At 43.2% G+C, this 18,400-nt stretch overlaps 1 protein-coding gene across 1 annotated transcript in view; it reads right to left on the bottom strand.

Moving 5' to 3' along the window:
• The window catches only part of LOC310880496 (uncharacterized protein), a 215,969-nt gene that overhangs the window by 47,409 nt on the left and 150,160 nt on the right, over positions 1–18,400 (bottom strand). The window contains exons 34-38 of the mRNA XM_083796368.1: positions 9,342–9,520; positions 6,502–6,639; positions 5,016–5,508; positions 3,643–4,379; positions 548–611 (exon numbers count right to left, since the gene is read on the bottom strand). The gene's annotated coding sequence lies outside the window, so the exon portion shown is untranslated. The remainder of the gene's footprint in view (positions 1–547; positions 612–3,642; positions 4,380–5,015; positions 5,509–6,501; positions 6,640–9,341; positions 9,521–18,400) is intronic.

The following is an 18,400-nucleotide window of genomic DNA, read 5'->3' on the forward strand; positions in this document are numbered from 1 at the left end:
TTGGTGCTGAAGGGACACGTTTAGGTTGTGAAAACAAACAAACAAAAAAACAAAACAAACAAAAAAACTTCTGTTTATTTTCTTCTCTGGTGATGCTGTCAAAAGGATGTAACAGGATTTCCTCCAAGTTCAGTTTAATACTAGGGAAGTGTTGCAGCAATCCTGTCCACAGCAGCTATTTCAGCAAGACTAATTCACAGAGTGCAGATGAAAAGCTCAAGAGTTTGGAAACTGGTTCTTCTAAAGGAGGTTTTGTGTCTGTTTTTGTTTAATTCACACCCTCAAAATAGCTTTAAAGGTCTAGGATTTTTATTATGTACTGCTGAAGTAAATGCATTTATGCTACACGAAGCAACTTCAGCTTACTGCTGAAACGGCTTTATGTTCTAATTAGTCAAATACAATAAATGGGTTGTTAAATAGTGCAGCTTATCCTTCTGCTTTTACTTATTTACTACTGCTCTGCAGTACTTGGTAAACCTTCAAATAATTCTGTAACTGTCTGCAATCAAATTTCTACAGATAAACTTTGCTGTTCAGATCTTACCTTTTTGGTATATAAGCTTGGGGAGGATCTCTAAGGAATGTCTAGAACCCCAACAGAGACATACCTGTTAAAAGACAAAAAGCAATGTAATTTCTTCTGCATCTGCCAAAACCAGAGCTCCACATTACACAGGATGCCAGTGACAAGAGCAGGGGGAGAAGCGCAGAGTGCAGTTCTGTGCTCTGGTTAAGCGAGCAGTGATTAACACGTTTCGCCAGTCAAACTTTGACTGGTGGTAAGCTCTAGTAATCTTCTGGCGTTTGATTAATCCTTTTATTTCTAGTGTAACGGTTGTAAAAGTCAGAATTTAGACAAGACTACAACTGATGCAAGATTAGCAGGCTTCGAACTCATCATACAAAGGACGAGCTGTTAACACCGAAGGACTGAACAAGGAGCAGCAGCACCATGCAGGTGCGTGCTGCAGCAGCGGGGTGCAGAGGGCTCCCCTTACCTGTCCCAAGGCTCCCGACATGCACAGCACTGTGCCAGGGGCTGGAATAAAAGTTTTCCCTGCGACACTCAGTGAGGCAAAGGCTGCAGACAGGACTGGAGCTCGTGGTGGTGCTGCCTCTGCCAGCACAGAGCAGTGGGTGGAAGCACACAGAGCCTAGCCATAGAAATCTTCCATCTTTAGATGTTAAATACTACTTCAGATATTAAAAGCCACTACAATTCACATACTGAACACTCCCAAAAGATGCTCAGGAATTAGTAATGTCAGGAAAGCATCCTCTTGTTGCAACCTAATGATGCATTAGGCACCTCCTTGTCTGAGGACTCACGAGCCCCACCGTTCCCACAGCCCAGTGCTGTGCTGACCTTTCAGCAGTTCCTACAGCAACAAGCTGGAGCAGATGTTGCACACAGAAATGATCAGAAACTTCTTTGGACTCAAATATAAAGTACAAACGTTTCTCAGCCCTATAAAGATCTGCTGGTCATCTTCTTCCTGTAAGTGGGGCTTTGCACATCTTACCCCTAATAAAGTTCTCATTACAATTTAAACTGTTATCAAAGGTCTTTGATTCCTTACTCTGTTTCATCATTGTCCATCCCAAACAAACGCATCTCTTTGTAGCATTCTGTAGGCTCAGGGAAGGATGAGTAGAGAGCAGTGGTAAAGCTGTTGCTGTAAACATGATATAGTTTCTTAATGAAGAGGAAACCTGAGGGTCCTAAATAGCTCTGTGTCTTCTTTCTGAAGGACCTAAAACCCACGAGTCCCTGCCTGCCCCCTACACTGGGTACTTAGGTTCCAAAGAAATGAGGTTTGTTTAAGTCCTTGAAGAATAAGAACAAATAGCACGTTCAGGTTCTTCCTGAATGAGCTGCCCAGTAATAATTCAAACAGATTAAATCTCTCTTGCTTATGCCCAGTGAGCTCCCGGACAGCTGAAATCGCATCTCCAATGAAGCAGATGTAGACATTTACGTGGGAAGTTTTTAACTTAAACGGAATAGTGCATTTTACAAAAACAAACCAAGAAGTGAAAAAAATTAAAACGTATGCAGTGTGCTGGCAGAACCAAGTCAGAACCTCCTGCCAGGTTTGGACACAACTGTCTCCCTGCTGGGAGGCTCCGTCCTTCCTCCCAGACACGTTCTGCCTCCTGGGCCTGTCTCCCACCCACTGCCCATCGCAGCCCCCTGCTTTCCAGCACGGCCCAGCACTCCCAGTCGGCATCAGAAGAGTCAGAGCAGCAGGACAGGAACGAAAGCTGGCCCCGTTAGCTTCCTGCTTCTCCTGAGCACATACCAAAGGGGAAGAAGAAGGGGCCTTTGCTGCAGGCCTCCCCTTTATCCTTTGTCTCTCCATCTGTCCAGGGATTTCCAGCCGCAGCAGACAGTAAACACCAAGCCCCAAAAGAGTCAGGTGAAGTCCTTCCCAGAGACAGTGCGGGCACCTTCAGGTCGTCTTCTAACAGCAGATCTAAAACCCCTCACCTCGCCTCCTGATACCCAAAGTGAATTTAGCTATTCTGTAAAGCTCTGACAGGCAGCAATGCAATTAGACTGAACGTGCTTTTCAAATCCCTCTCAACAACTGATCTCTGCAGGAAAAGTACTTGTATTTCACTCCAGTTTCCAGGTATTCGCGAAGTACAACAATGGTAGGTGAAAGACACGGATGCTTTGTACCAAAAATACTTTGCACACATGCTATTGTGTTGAGCTCACACAGACATTCTCTATTTAGATAGAGACGTTTTGGTAAAGAGGCCAAATAATCTGTTGCAGGTAGAGAAACAACCTGCTGGAGCCGCAGGGAGCTGATCGAGCCGAGCCTCCTGAGCTGTAGCGTGGCGCTTTGAGCATGGCCTCGGCTCCTTGGGTCAGGGAAGGGCTGCTTTCCTGACACCGCCTCGACGCAGCTGATTTGAACACCACTGCATCTTTCCATGTCGACAAGGAATCAGGTCAAAACTTTCTAGGAAATTTCTCCAGCCTGTTTTAGAGCTCAGTTCAAAAGATCAAAGTAGAGGAATTCTGTAGAATCCTGTACCTCACGTGGAAATGAAACATTAACAGGAAGAAATCGTGTGACTGAACACTGCTGAGCAGACATCCAGGGGCTTACTGCTTTACAAACCCCAGCACAGCTCAGCAGCAGCAGAATATAAAGCAAAGAAAGCGAGTAAACATAAACCAGCCCTTCCATCAGTGCCCACCACAAGCACAGAGATGCCATTCATTTTGTTAACGTTGTGGCATCGTTTCATTTCCCCGGCTCCCATCTCCACCAGCAGCTTGGCTGCAAAGAGCCACTTTAGCCTTTTACCAACTGTAACAAATCTTACCCTAGCAGTGGAGTTTTTATCAGTAGTTAGAGCTCCTTGCTCATGTTCAGTATTAGTGTTTTCTTCTAAAGCACTATTTTGATTAGATGATCTCTTCCCTGAGAAAAAACACTTACGGCCAGATTTTTAAAAAGCTATTAGGCTCCTGCTTAATTTAAATGTGTAACAGCAGGCAACTCAGCCTAATTCTCTACTTGAGCACATAGTCTCCTGATTTATACACACGACTGGAATAGCTTTTGCAGATGCACATTTTGCCTCTTGCTTTATCCTCCTCATGCTTTAAGAACTTACCTTTACTTATGATTTTCTTAATTTGCACTTAAATTACACAAATAATCACTTAGCATACAGACTGCGTTGACCAATTTCCTGTAGTTGCTTTGAAACTGAGTTCAGTGCACTTCTTTCATCCCAAATCATCCCATGGTGTAGGAGTTTTGGGGCCAGCCCCACATTTAAGAGAGAAACCTGTGAGTCATGGGGAGAACTATCAGAGGGTTTAAGTCCACACATCAACTCCTCCCACGCAGCCAGAGGCAACGTCGAATCTCACAGTAAAACAACTTTTGCCACTGATATATCTTCTTGCAATTTCCACGCTGGAACCTCCACAGGTTGCTTTGATTTATGAGGTTATTTGTCTGTTAACAACTGATTGAATTAATTACTGCAGAAGAGCATTTCTGTCCCAGAACAGGGAAGGTTTTTTAACATTTTTTTTTGCTACAGTAGTTGAAATGAGTGGTTGGAAATGCAGCTCATCTCTATTATATGGTGGTTAATTTCAAACACTCCTGGGACTCTTACAACTTTCTCCAGAAGATTCAAAAGAGACAAAGACCTTCTTGATCAGGGGAATAGATTTTGTGTTGTTTCTTTTTTTGGAGCAGAGGAGAATAGCAGGTTGCAGGATATGATGTTTAGAAATTTCTCAAGCATATAATTATTGCTGATTGTAATTTATACTGGAATACAGCTATGTGAGCATCACTTTCCAAAACACTTCCACCTGATCCATGCCCTTTTTCCTGAAAAGACACCAGAAAATCAAGCTTCTGCTGAGACAGACTGCAACTAAGACTGCCACCTAAGGACAGCACATACAAAGTAACACGGAGCAGACGCTAATGCTGTACACTTCGTGGTGTACAGACTCCAAGCCACAGATAAAAACACTGTTGGACTGGAGCTGCATAACCTGGGACAATTCCTAATATTGTGGGCAAGTGGGGACTGAGCACAGAAATGCCCAAGGGCATGTCCTAACACCAACAGAGTAACGTACACCTTTGTGTGGATTGCTACGTAGGTCTACAACCCCAGCTGGATGACGGGGAAGGGGACGCAAAAGAAATAGTTATATGCAGCGGACAGTAGGCGGCAAAAACTTTTCTCCTGCGCAGCTACAAGTGGCCACGGAACAAGACCAGTGGGGTTTAGGCAACCACAGACTACACAACCAAGGCCAAGGGTCACATCTAGTCTTCCTAGGAAGGTGTTGCTCAGTTAAGTGCTTTCACTCACCGCATTTTCAATGCTGCATGGACTGGATAATAGAATAGAGTCAGTGAAAAGCAGCATTAACTGGTAGTGACCCTTCTTGTATCAGGGTCACCACCAGAGGGGCAACAGTACTTCCATTTCTCTGAAACTCAGCAACTTACCCTCAGAACAAGATCTGTCCCACCAGGCTGGATTCTTAATTGCCCTGGTGTTTCTGCTTCTTCATGCTCTTAAACTTACCAGAACTTCAACATTCAGATTCTTTTTTTGTTTGTTTGTCTGTAAAATTATGCTAAGTTCTTCTTGCATGCAGTATTGTATTACACCTTTTGAGCCATCTGTTGTACTCCATCATTAATATTTTAGTACAGTTTTTCTTTAGAAACAGTTCTTCGGATCGTGTTGTGTTTTTTTTTTGGCATTGATTCATCTTTTTTTTTTTTTTTTTCGGTTCACATCTCACTTCTCAAGGCTAAAACTCCACAGGCAGGATTTCCATCAATTTTAGTTTGAGTTCTCACCTGATTAGAAGCTGCAGCAGAAAGTTTTACAATCGCACTCAGAGCGTAAGGCTTCTGCTTCTCCTGACACATCACTATTTCAAGATTTGATTACAGCCCAAAGTGCACATCACAAGTTCCTTCCCAAAATTCCCTATAATGGAGAAGATACTGAAATTAAAAACACTAATAATTATAATAATAATGAAAGTAAAAAATTCTTTCCTCCCAAATAATACTGAGGTAACTTAAAACACTGTTTTCTATTTACTTATTTATATTTCCTATTTGATTCAATCACATGACAAACCAGTAACAATATTTCTACTCACCATATCCAAGTATAAGAATATTTCTTGGTAATGCTTAACAGGAGTTGTTCTGACCTGAAAATAAAGCTAACATTCATCTGCCTACAGTACTTAGAGTAAATAAAAAAGAAATATACTACTGGGAGTATACCATGTGAAACAATTGGAAATGCTGGCGTGATTTGACATGTAACAGCCCATTTTGCTGGTATTAACAGGCCATGAAGTCACATAAAATAATAAAACAAGATTAAAAAAAGAGGAGGTTTGTAAGAAAAATGCATTTTTGATCTTTTCTCAGAAAGAAAGTCTCTGTTCTGCATTTTTTCCTACACCTCTTTTAGAGCTGCTAGGCATGATACTTTTCCCCAGCCACACTAATAGTTAATAAAACAACCAAATCCTTTTGCAGAACAAGCCTAACTGAACCAAACTAACTGACAGTTAGCTGATGCCTACCTCCAGTGGCTTCTTCAGGTCCCACCTGTGTCGGCTGCTGTTCTGACACTATCAGACAGCTCAAACGGGGAAGTTTTGCAGCGACTCCCACCGAGGCTTAGCTCCACCAGCACATGCCCATGCCATCACCAAACTGGAGACGTCATCCTACAACCCTACCGCCAGTCAGAAATCCTCCTGGGGACAGCTCTGATGCTGGGTTAAGCAAAGTGGGGCCACTGATGGACGTGATGCTCCACAGATGAGGGACAGCCCCAGCCCTGGTGCACAGCATGGACAGGGAGGATCCAGCCCCTTGGACTGAATGGGTCATTTCAGTCTCTCCAGACAGCCCACAGCCTACAATGTACAGCAGAAAAGGTCACAGGGTTGCCCACCTTTGCCTGCTGCACCTGTTCAGCAGGTGGAGATGGACAGTCATTGCAAGTCTTTGCCTCCTTTTGCCGTCTGTGCTGCTCAAGAATTAAATCATTTCACTGTTTCACCCTTCACTTGCAGATAAGGTACTGTTGGTCCTTCAACATGAGAGTCAAGGAACAAAGAAGATAATTATAGGTGGAAACAGCCCCAAACAAAAACAATGCAGTTAATGATCGACGATCCATTGAAATCACTACAGCTGAAAACACTCTTTCCTTCCATCTAGTACTCCATTCATTAGAGGGAACTTAAATTTCACTGGTTCTCCGGTTTCTCCTCTCAGCTGAGATCTTCAGACAAGATCTGGGTTGCAAAATTCATGTGGAGGTCTTAGGGGAGTTATGGTCCCACCCCATAACACCAGGTTCTGGGATGAATATGTATCATAAAATGAACTTCTTTTGAGGTATTTCTCTTTGCAGTATTAAGATGATATCTTAGCCTGCAGAGAACACATACACAGAATTTGTGATTCACAGATTCTTGAAGTGTTTTCTCTGGAAGTGAGCTAAAATTTCTAAACATGACAGAAGTAATTTGCTTCATGGAGCTGCACATAAAACATATTAGGATCTACAGAGACCTGAAATTAGAGAAAGCAGGTAGGTTTCACATGCAAACCTGAACTAGTTATGTCTGTCAATACATCCAGGAGGATACCTAGCTCATTTGAACAATCATTTCCATCCTGAGGGTGGCATTCTGAGGACAGCCACTTGCACAGCTCCTGAGCAAAGCGCTCTTCTACCAGAGTACAAGGTGATATCACCCTTTGTTTCGGGCTCTTTGTCCTCTCTCCCTCCCTGTCCACATGCAAGGGGCAGCACAGTGCCTGGGAGCTGCCAGGGAAAAGCAAAAGAAATCACAGAACTGTGGGATGGTTTGGGTTGGAAGGGACATCAAAGACCATCCAACCCCCTGCCCTGGGCAGGGATGCCACCCCCCAAGCCTGGGCTGCCCACAGCCCCGTCCAGCCTGGCCTTGGGCTCTGACAGGGACGGGGCAGCCACAGCTCCTCTGGGCAAATATCGGCTTCCTCAGCAGCTTGGTCTGAGAGCGGAGCTGACTTCTTGTAGGATCAAACACAAGCTCCAGCTGCCCCACAAATGAAGGACAAGTTCTGTGAGTATCAGCTAATCAACGGCCTCATCTTTCTCCTCGTGCAGGACCTCTGTCTCCCTACACTCCTGCCGGTCAATGAAAAGGCAGAAGAGCTTCGAGAGGTGGATTCAGTCCCTAAGAGCCAAAGTTGACCGCAGAAGGCAGGCAATGAGGACAAAGGGAAAACATCTCCCCAGTACATTTAAATGCTGAAGATGGGTGATGGGAACCTGCCAAGGAGAGGCTTCTGCTCCCTTCCCCCTCAGAAAGGCCAGTAAGAGTGGGAAGAAACAGTGCTTGGCTGCTTTGATTGCAGCAGATCCTGTTAGCACGGCTCTTCCAAGGCTGCAGCCCCAACCCCACTGATCACAGCTCTGCTGGGCTCTGAAGGAAGAGCTCGAAAGCCACCAGAAGAGCAAACACTGTCAGAACATTTTGCACGTGGGGGAGATGCCCAACGGAAAAACTCTAGAAATGGGGCACTGCTATGCCTAGCCCTGCAGCCTTCCCTCTTCCCCCTCCGCTCCTGGCGGAGGACGACACAGTTCCTGCTCCTCGCAAGGGACTTGGGTGCTCTGCACATGAAGCAGCACCAGCACGTCCTGCTGGGAGCAACGGCCGCTCGCAGGAGATGCCTCAGCACTACAGGAGGTGGGGACGGCAGGAAACGCTCTGATCTGAGGCTCTTCTTCAAGTCCTTCCATGGACAAAACCACCAGGCAGGTCATTGCTTAGCTGAAGGGTTTTGCGATGCTGCGACCAGCCTGAGCCTGAGGTTAAAACCAATCCACTGGCTGAGCAAAAGCCACTGGCAGCCCCGTGCAGGTCTGCTGGGGACAGGGGGAGAGCAGCACCGCAAGGGGGGTTAGCAGGCCGATAGTCAACAGTCTAAGAGTTTGTAATTAATAGACTGATAGTTCTGGAAATAAACTATCTATCCCAGCATAGGATATACTAGATAGAGTAGGCACCTGGTTGAGAGTTTATACTCTAACAGTCAATAATCCAAGTAGTTCTGGAGACAAACTGAATAAAAAACCTTTTCCAGTTGTCCTGTGTCTGATTTTGCTGTGCAACCCCAGACTTTTTTTTTTTAAACCACTGCATTCTCTTGTGTCAGAGACATTTCATCAATATTTGTAAAAACATACAAAGTCCTTTGGTTTGAAAAGCACTACGTTAGTACATTCTGGCTTTCAAACACGCATTTTTCCAAAATTATCATTTTTATGCATGAAGATACTTCAAAAGGAAAGATTAGAAGAAACAATGCTTATTCCCCCCTTATTTTATCTGTCATCAGTAGGTAATCTTTAATATCAAACACAACTTCCACTTCAGTCAGCACTGAAGCAAATGAGTATTATCATCATTATTCCATCGGCAGTTTCTCTGTTTCACTTGGAAGCTCCTGATCGAGACACTGCTCCTGGTTAGTGCATTAGCGCTGGCAAGATCACAGCCAAAGCCATATGAGCAAAGGTTCTTAGAAACACAAATTACTCCATGAGCTTTTAATGCAAAAAAGAGGTCAATAAAAACAAGCACCCCCAGGAAACTAATTGGAAGTGAAATATGGACTCAAACGATAAACTATAGCTCAATTTTATAGAGCTTAACGATCAAATGCATTTATTTCTGACATCCAAAGAAAACAGTATGAAAACATCAGCCTAGGAAGTGGGTTTGCACTTACCTTCCTAACTGTAGTCATAGCACTTTCAAGGAGAAAGAATCAGCAAAACCAGTGATCTCAGGTGGGTGATGTTATTGCTTAAATCATTTCATCAGAACTTCCAAATATATTTGAGTAGCATCTCAATCACTGTCCTACAGGCATCACTGACCAAAGTAACCTGTTAGCCTATAGAAAACCTGAACACACGTTAGATATGTGGCCTTTAGACACAACATCAAATTTCAAAGTTTAGGAAAAAATTAGACATTTGTGAGGATGAGAGCAAGTAAGCCCACATGGTGGGCTAACCTCCAGCTTAGAACCCACACATGGGGTGCAGAGAAAGGTATTTTAGATTAGAGCTTTCCATGGGCCCAGTTCGAATTTGAAAAGAATTACAGATTTTGCTGTGAATCTCTCCAATAGTGAAACTGTATTACTTAACAGATGGAAGAAATCTGGGACATAGGCTAGTGCCCAACCTGGAAGTGCAGGGTGTTACCACAGCAGCAAACAGCAACACCACCAAGTTGCAGAGCTTACATCTCCCTCCAAAATCTGCAAGATTAAGAGAAAGGACAAGATGTAATGTGTAGAAATTGATACAAACCTAAATACAGACCTCTGTCTGCCGTCTGACCCGTATCTACGTTAGAGCCCAACATGGACTTCTCTTATAAAGCTCAACTGCTCATAAGTGAGCCTGCTGCTCCGGCCACCCTGCCCTTCCAGCAGCCTCTTCTCCTCTCCTCCATCTTCCTGTATAATTAACAGGAATAACTGGACTGAAGCAGTGTTGGGGCACAGAGAGGAACCACTTCTGTGTTCTGCTAACAAGACACGAGCCAATTTTCATGCAGGTGCGTGTGTGACAGTTAAAAGAAAAAAATGCAAAATGCTGGCACAGCTCTCCTTTGGAGAGGTCATAAACCGCTCTCCTTTCCAGCAGGCAGAAATCATGCCAAGAGAAGTGGGCTTAGCACCTGCAAAACACTGTCTGATCATGGTGAATATACAAGCATCTGTTTTCATGCTCCAGATAATTGGGTCCTTGGGAGGCAAACTAAAAAGAAGAACAAAATCTCTAAAATTCAAATTTTGTTTTAAGTCACTCATTGTTTGCCAACATATTTTTTTATATATTTATGAAAGAGTAGTGACTGAGTACAGATGCCACCGCAGTTGTCCTGTCAAGCAGCCCTCCATATCTTTCAGGTCCTGTTCCCCTCTAACAGGCATCACTTCCCAGAGATGATGGTGTCACAGCACTAGCACTTTTTACAGTAACCTTTTTTTCTTTTCTTTTTTTTTAACCTCTTCTTTCTCTCTGCACCCACTGAAATCTGCATGAACACCTAAAAATCTGTATGACTTGGCAGATGTACGCGGGGCTCCTCACACATCAGCAGTCTGCCTAAGGCATTGTGTCCAAAGGCTGAACATCATTATAAGGTATCCAACTAGCTGATAAAGTGTTACTTCATTTTTGCTTCCATGCATTGATTTCCCCCTTGATGTGACAGCCCAATCTCCCTCACTCACCGTCAGCCACTGTTTTCCATTTCATGCTGACATTCAGTCACTCAGTCTCTTCAATATGCACCTTCCCTAGCATTAAATGTACACTTGCTATGGGTTTGGCTTGCTGAAATTCCTCAGGAAAACTTTTTTTCTTTAGCTGAAACATCATCTATGATATTTCTTCATAATTTAAGGTAATCACTCCCCCTTGGATCTTGGCATCATGCTGTCTTTTATATGTATATTGCAAACAAATACATTAGATATATCTATATGCATATTATGTGTATTTGTATTGTGTGTCTTTTATATATATATTTAAAACCAAAGTCTTCAGTGACCTCTTGCTGTCAATGTCCCTGTAAGGTGCCCACCTGCACCCGCAGCATCCTTAAAATTCACCAGCAAACCTAGCTGGAAGGATACACTTTCCTTGCTGAGCTAAACAAGCCTTCAAGCTTTAGGCATATATTTTTGCTGGGTTTCAAGGAGGTGAACCAGGAGGCACTGCAAGTCACCTGCATGTAACTGCATCTTAAAGCAAAATCAGCATTCATAAACTAAACATAGTGTATTTGTTTGATTTGATGGTTTAGTTCCTTGCAGAAAACAGGGCACGTATAATGTACCAACATTTTGATTGCCAGCGTTGGCTGTGTTCTTTCTACTGTAAAGTCGGTCTGATATGCTAAAGCATACACCCAGACTTTTGGATGATGGATTTTCTGTTAGCATCTGATATCGTTTCCTTGAGCTTTATGTCCAAAAGCTTTTGAGATGGTCTTTCTTGATACACTCCGGTTATCCCAGCCCAGTCATTCTCTGGGTGCTTAAAGCTATCCTGACTCTTTATACAAGATAAAGGGTATGTGCATCTGAAGACCAGATTCCGCCTGGCTTCTGAGTTCAGTCACACAGCACTGGGAAAGCACCAAGATCACATTCTCTCTTTAAAAAAAGATTTTAAAGAAGGAGCAGGTGCTTCCATTCTGGTACCCATCTTGACACAAAGAGCCTCATTTTCTGGGGATACACACCAAGTCAGTTTAGGGTTGTTAGTTCCTTTATACTCCATTTTCTAAACTTTCTATAATGTTCAGAAATCTTTCTCAAGAGAATATGCAAAATGAACTTAGCATCTCATAATATGCAATATAAGTAAATTCTGATTGTTCTCTACTCCTTAACATGTATTTACCATATCCAAGTGATAACTCCTACCCATCCTTTTCAAAATAATGAAACATGGTAAGACAACATGGTTAAGCTGGACAGTGTTAAGATGAACTAATGGTGTGTATTCTTAAAAAAATGGCCAAGGGTACCGTGAGATCTGGAGCACCTTCCTGGAGTCAAGTTACAGAACATCTTCATTAAACAACGACTTGCCCCTCAACCAGTGCTCTCCAACATCTCTACATGTCTCTGCTGGCACAATTTTATGCTGCTTCTTGGAAACTTTGGACAAGTATCTGAGACTTCTGTGGGTTTTTTTTTGTTTGTTTGTTTTGTTCTGTTTTTTAAAGGTTCTGGAATCACTTAGCACTTTGAAAGTACTTGGTATGAAGAAAAACAAACCAGGCCCATTTCCCTGGTGCATGTCTTTTGGATTTGGCAAGAAAAACAGAGCTACACTGGATTGGATGAATTTTGCATACACGAGCAAGTGTGCAAGCATTGCATAACCCCCGGGTTGCAGTTTCCAGATGACGGGGGATGCTCGCAGTACTCTTGATGCCTGTAGCTACCGGCTGTCAAGAGAGAGGAAATGGCACCAGCCAGGGGAACAACAAAAAGTCAAATCTTATAGCAGTAACCTGCTATTACTGTCTTTTACTTACACAAAAACAAGTGAGATGAGCACTGCAGCCAGGCAATGCACTCCTTTCCAGGCAGCGGGCAGGACAAGCAGAGTCCTGAGTGGCCTCGCAGTCTGGACCTGATCTGTACTTTGATCCAAAATAGCCCAAATTACATGGCACTTGGCATTTTTCTAATCTTGAATTTTATTCACAAGGATGTGCATCCTGTACAGAAACACAGGGTGAACAAGAGTTCCTGTCACTGCTGCTGGCAACGAAGTCCAGCACGGGATGTGCTCAACAGCAAAAGAGATTTCTATCCTGGTCCTCTCAGCCCGAGTACAATTACGTTTTAAACCTAAAACAAAGGACCTCAGCTCAAATTGCAAAAGAGCTTGTACTCATAATTGTGAACAGATTTTGAAAAAGCTCCATGTATCCATGCTGAGTACTTCTGAGTTTCTGACCACAAAACCAAACAATAAACTTTTTCAAAAGTTCTGATGCCTCAAGTCATGCTACAGACTATATTAAATTATATTTTTAATATTTCAAGGTTTTTTAGTGGTTTTTAATATTTCAAGGTTATTTCTTACTGCTAAGCAATTAAAAAAGTATAGACTGATTTCCTTGGAGCAGACCCCTCCCTCCACCAAAACCCAGACAGAATGTCAATCAAAATAGTGAATTACTAACCAAAAAAAACCACTATTTGCATGGATTTTAGTTTTATGAGATAGCATTATCCTTATGAGTGCTCTTCAAGCTGAGGTTGGAGAAGGAAAACTGCCCGAAGAGGAAAGAAGTTTTCATATCACAGAAGAAATGCTAAGGTTGAATTTGATCTCACCTGCTCCGATAATTATGAGGATTACGTCCATAAAAATGAGTGAGAAATAGGTGACAAATGGGGTGACAATAAGAAGAGGAGAAGGATCTTCTTTAGAAGAATTTGCTTTTGCTAGACCTAAAATTGCCTTTGGCCTTTCATCTAAATAGTCTCCAGGAGGTAAACAGTTTAGCAGACTACTAGCTACAAAAGATCACTACAAAAGCATCCTAAAAATGGCTATTACATTGAAATCTTGCACAATCTTTCTCCCCTGCCCAGCAATAATTGGTCCCAAACAGGGAACAGTGACGACGCAAAACCTCCACATGGGATGCTAAGTATTCTCATGGAGAACAGCAGCGTCCATTGTCAACATTTTAGCTCAAATTTCACACCTGGGTTTTTTCTAGAAGCCCTGAGGGTGTTTTAAATCTGTGACTAGAACTCACAATTGCATCAGAGAGCTTGAAAGTGTAACATGGAATAAAGTGTTCATTGCCAATGCTCAAAGCCCAGTGGCACTGGGCACAGGCTACAGCAGGTTCCTGCTGCGGAGGAATGCTGATTTCAGTGGCCCTGCTCACAAGTGCAGCCGTCCTGCTCCACGTTTTGGCATTCAGCCTCCTGTTAGCACCAAAAGGGGAGAGGGCCTGGAAGAGCAGCGCTGAACTTCACGTGCCACATCCATCACCTACAGTGTCGATGCCAACCGGCCGTGCTGCTATTCCAAGAGCCTGGCTGCAAATCAATCCCAAGCTAAGAGGAAATTGCTATGCTGAAGCTAAATAAAGCCTTTCTTTGCAAGTTCCAAACTGCGACAGACAAATGGTGGCACTCCCACGCCACATGGGGCTGTAGGAGTAGTACGGCAGGACACGGAGCAATGCTAGGCACACCCTTAGCTCCTGCTGGCAGGCACTGCCAGGCAGATTTTCTGTGCACGTAGAACTCCCTTTCAGATATACCTGTTTATCTCATTCAGTGTCACCTTCCTTTTCCCACAGAGATTGCTCCAGAAGTGATTAAAGCAGAGTTTTTGCCCAGGTGTCCATAAAGTAAGCTAGGGGGGTTTCTAATAACCCATCCCCCAAAAAGGTCCCCACAAATTACCCACAGGCTGGGTCCGCTGAAGCAGCTTTTACTGAGGAGTAAGATTTAAGTGGTTAATGTGATTAAGTGAGTAAGTGATTAATACCTTCAGATTTTTGCTAGTCACAGCATCAGGTAACTTCAAACGGTTGAAGTTGTTTATTCCCTCTTGGTTATGCTCTTTAGTTCAGCACAGCTTTCTTATTGTTTTCTCATCAATTTGACATACATCCATGAGTTAAAAATAGCAAACTAAGAGTGCATCCATCAGCAGTCTTTCCTAGAGAAAACCACATATACTGAACGTTTGAATCGCATGCAGTAACACACCCACTCTATACCCTCTGCTCTGCTGGAGTATCACTTGTTTTCCTTGTTTTATTTTTTCTCTCATTGCAAACAAACTGCTAAAGAACGCCCATGTTTTACCACAGAGGTTTTACTCCTCTATATGTAGTACAGCACACGCCAAACCACAGACAGAAGAACAGCACGGCTGCACTGAGTCCACTGGAAGCCTTGAAGCATTGTAAGGTGTATTTTAGGTTTGAAAATTTTTGTCTCTGGAAACTTTAATGAAGTCTTTTTATAGAGATAATAAACAATTAATGCTCAGTGCTGATGTGATTGTCATGTAGAGATGTTCTCTGAACTGGACAGTTTCACCAGCTGGAAGGTCACAGTGATAAAATGTATACCTCTGCTTCATGTCAGGGGCAACTGAAATGACATGGGACTAATAAGTGGCAGCTTTAATTACAGCTCAGTTACTTCATTAAAACAGCTGTTAATTTAAATTGGAAGAAGGATTCCCCATCCTTCTGGGGGAATCAGAACGAACTGCTCATCAGTAGTAGTGCTCTCCACAAAAAGGGAGAAGCAACAGCTCTGCTGAGCAGCTCAAAGGATTGTTTGAATGATGCACAGGAGAAAATTACAGGAGAAAATGCAAAGGAGATCCTGTTTAGTGCTGGTGCCACAACTGGATTCCATTAAGACAAAACCGACAAGAATATTTTAAACTTCCAAGAAAACATTAAGCAAAAGCAGAACATCTTGGAAAATCCACTTGAAATACTGTTTCTAAACTTTCCCAGCTCACTATGTCAACCTAGTGCTTTATAGGAAACGTAGTTCTGTACTTCATGTCATTATTCTCCTTTATGAGCAACCTGTGTATTTTAGGTAATAGAGCAGCTAATACTTCCCTTCTGTTGTGCCATTGCAGGCATGAAGGCAGAGACACTCCTCACTGACATCTCAGAGGTGCTCTGCTTCAGACTTTGGCAGTATATCCAAATAGAAAGTTTCCACGTTTTCGATGAAAACAACATATTTAGTAAAAGGAGAGAGAAGGAAAAAAAAATAAAAAAACAACAGTGAAATGCCATTAAAACTAGGTAACAAAGCAAGATTCTACCGCAATGGGGTGATCACTAGCCATGAATCCAGAACCTCTTCCTAAATGTTTGCTGCAAGAGCCCCGGGCTCTGAAAGTGGAGGCAGCGATCTGGCAGAGACAACATCCACTCACCGCCCAGCCAGGATTTGTTCCCTGATTCATCCAACACATGCAGCAAAGGAGCAGAGATCCCAGGGGAAACAATGCTGATTACACAACACGGCTATCAGAGGACAATCACCATTCGCCAAGCCAGTGAGGAACGCGCAATTTAGGAAATAAAAGGCAATGGTTAATCACGTAACTCTTTATACACACAGCTAAACCTAAGCACATGTGAACAGCAGCCAACTGCTCCAACCCTTCTCAAATAGGACAGAGGTTGCAGGAAAAAGCTGCTCGAAGAGTGAGTGACTAAACTAGCCAAAGGCAGTGCTCGGCAGGGCTGAGCCTCCAACCCGACGGAGGGATTAGACTGCCAGGAGAAAAGTAGCCCAGCAAAGAAAAACAAAATGAAAGGAAACGGATATGAAACGACTCACTTATTGATTTGCACTGGAGATTAATTACTTAGTTATCACTGCAGTTGTAGAAGAAAGCCATGCCAAAGGGGCATAACATCAAAAGGAAAACAAATTAAATATGTTCTCTTGCTTGCTTTGTGTAGAGATTGTGCCTGACTTCAGAAAGTTGCTGCAACAAAAGCTGAAAAACAAACAAAATGAAATAAATGTGTCCTGCATAGGGAAAAGCAACTTTCAGTTGTGCATTTAGCAATGAGTTCACGGCCAGAATCATACACTTCCCACCCCTGAGGGCACAGCAAGATTTTCACAAATCCAGAGGGATTTCCAAGAGAAACCACCCATCGCAGCATTTCAAGGTTCAGGTTGTCAGCAAGGTCTGAACCTCCTCCTTACGCTGAAAACCTGCGCTGGGAAACAGCAATCCTAACACCCAAAGATAAGCCATGCACACACGATCTTAACCGCGACTTGTGAACTCACAGAGGGGCTCTGTTGTCAGATGAGAAGGGGTTGGAAGGAGCACAGCTCCCAGCGTGTTCTGCAGCGCTCAGAGCGCTGCGCCAGGGAAACATCCCCTCCCTCCTCTCACGTCCTCTACCTGTTGCTCACACCGGTGCTGCCTCAAAGCGCTCCGGCAGTGCTGCTCTGCTCTCTGATTGCTCCTTCCTATTTTTTCATAAACAAAGCCAGATAATTTTGTGATTGCAAGTCCAACTCACAAAACACGTGTTTTGTACACTCACAAATGATCTCAAAATGATGTTGGTTTTGGTGCTGATCAGGCTTCCCACAGCAGGGAGTGAAAGCCCAGCTGATGTGGTAGGCAGGGAGTCCTCTCCCCAACAGAAAGGAGGTTTCTAACCCAGAACTGCAGGATAAAAGACATGAAAGCTGTGGGTTTTATGCACGGAAAACCTGTCACTGCTGCAGGACTGGAAACTGCTTATCTTGGCCTTTCACATGCTGTAATTTGACAGGGCCCACAGAACATCTAAGCAGGAGATGGAAATGCATCTAACAATTGAATTTATTTATCTATTTATTTTTAAATAGTAGCAGAAGTTAATCTCTTCAGCTCATGAGCAGTCCCTGTAGAAGCAGATTAGTACACGGGCCACAACAGGTGGTAGAAAGTAAAATCTTTTACAAGGTTTGCCTATGCTGGTCAGAAATATATTCGTAAGTAGAAGAAATCATTGTACTCCTGAGAGTCCTTGGGTAGGAAACGAGTTTATCATTTGCTAACAAATGATTTTGACTTTTCTGGCAAAGGTTAGAGGACAAAGATATATTAACTGGAGTAATTTAAGTCAAGTGTAAAGTAACAAAGAGTTACGTGGCCTTGGGGAAGAGTCTGAAGTTTTAGTTGCTGAAGATGTTTCAGCATTTGAAAGCAAAGAATGTTTTAGTGTTCTTTATTAAGAGCAAAATTATCACCATAAATTTCTGAGGTTTTACCTGGATGAGGCTAGAACAATTTAAATCTCTTAATAAAGTTTACTGCCAACTTCATGTGTCACTTGATACCTACATACCAACACTGCACCAGACTGCCAGGTTATACTGTCAGCTCTAACACAATCGTTGCAATGAGAGACAGCACACGTGCTCCATCATAATCTCCATGAGCGTTACTGTAATGGGGCTTACTTTGGGGCTGCAAACCACAATCTTTGGGATTTGAGAAAAACTCAGGTCCTCAGGTGGCTGGGTGAAATATGTTAGATGGAAACGTTTGGATAGATTCTTCACTTTCCCCTTGTAATCCAGGGCTGGTCTGAACAAGCAGAAGCTCCTACGACAGCCTCCTGCAACCCACATGTCCCACTGGCTCATACAGCCTGTGCACAAGCAAGTTTCAAAACTGACTGAAATAGACTTTACTGCATTACCCTAGATAAGAG

This window comes from Anser anser (genome assembly GCF_964211835.1).
Source record: "Anser anser genome assembly, chromosome: 12".
NCBI lineage: Eukaryota > Metazoa > Chordata > Aves > Anseriformes > Anatidae > Anser > Anser anser.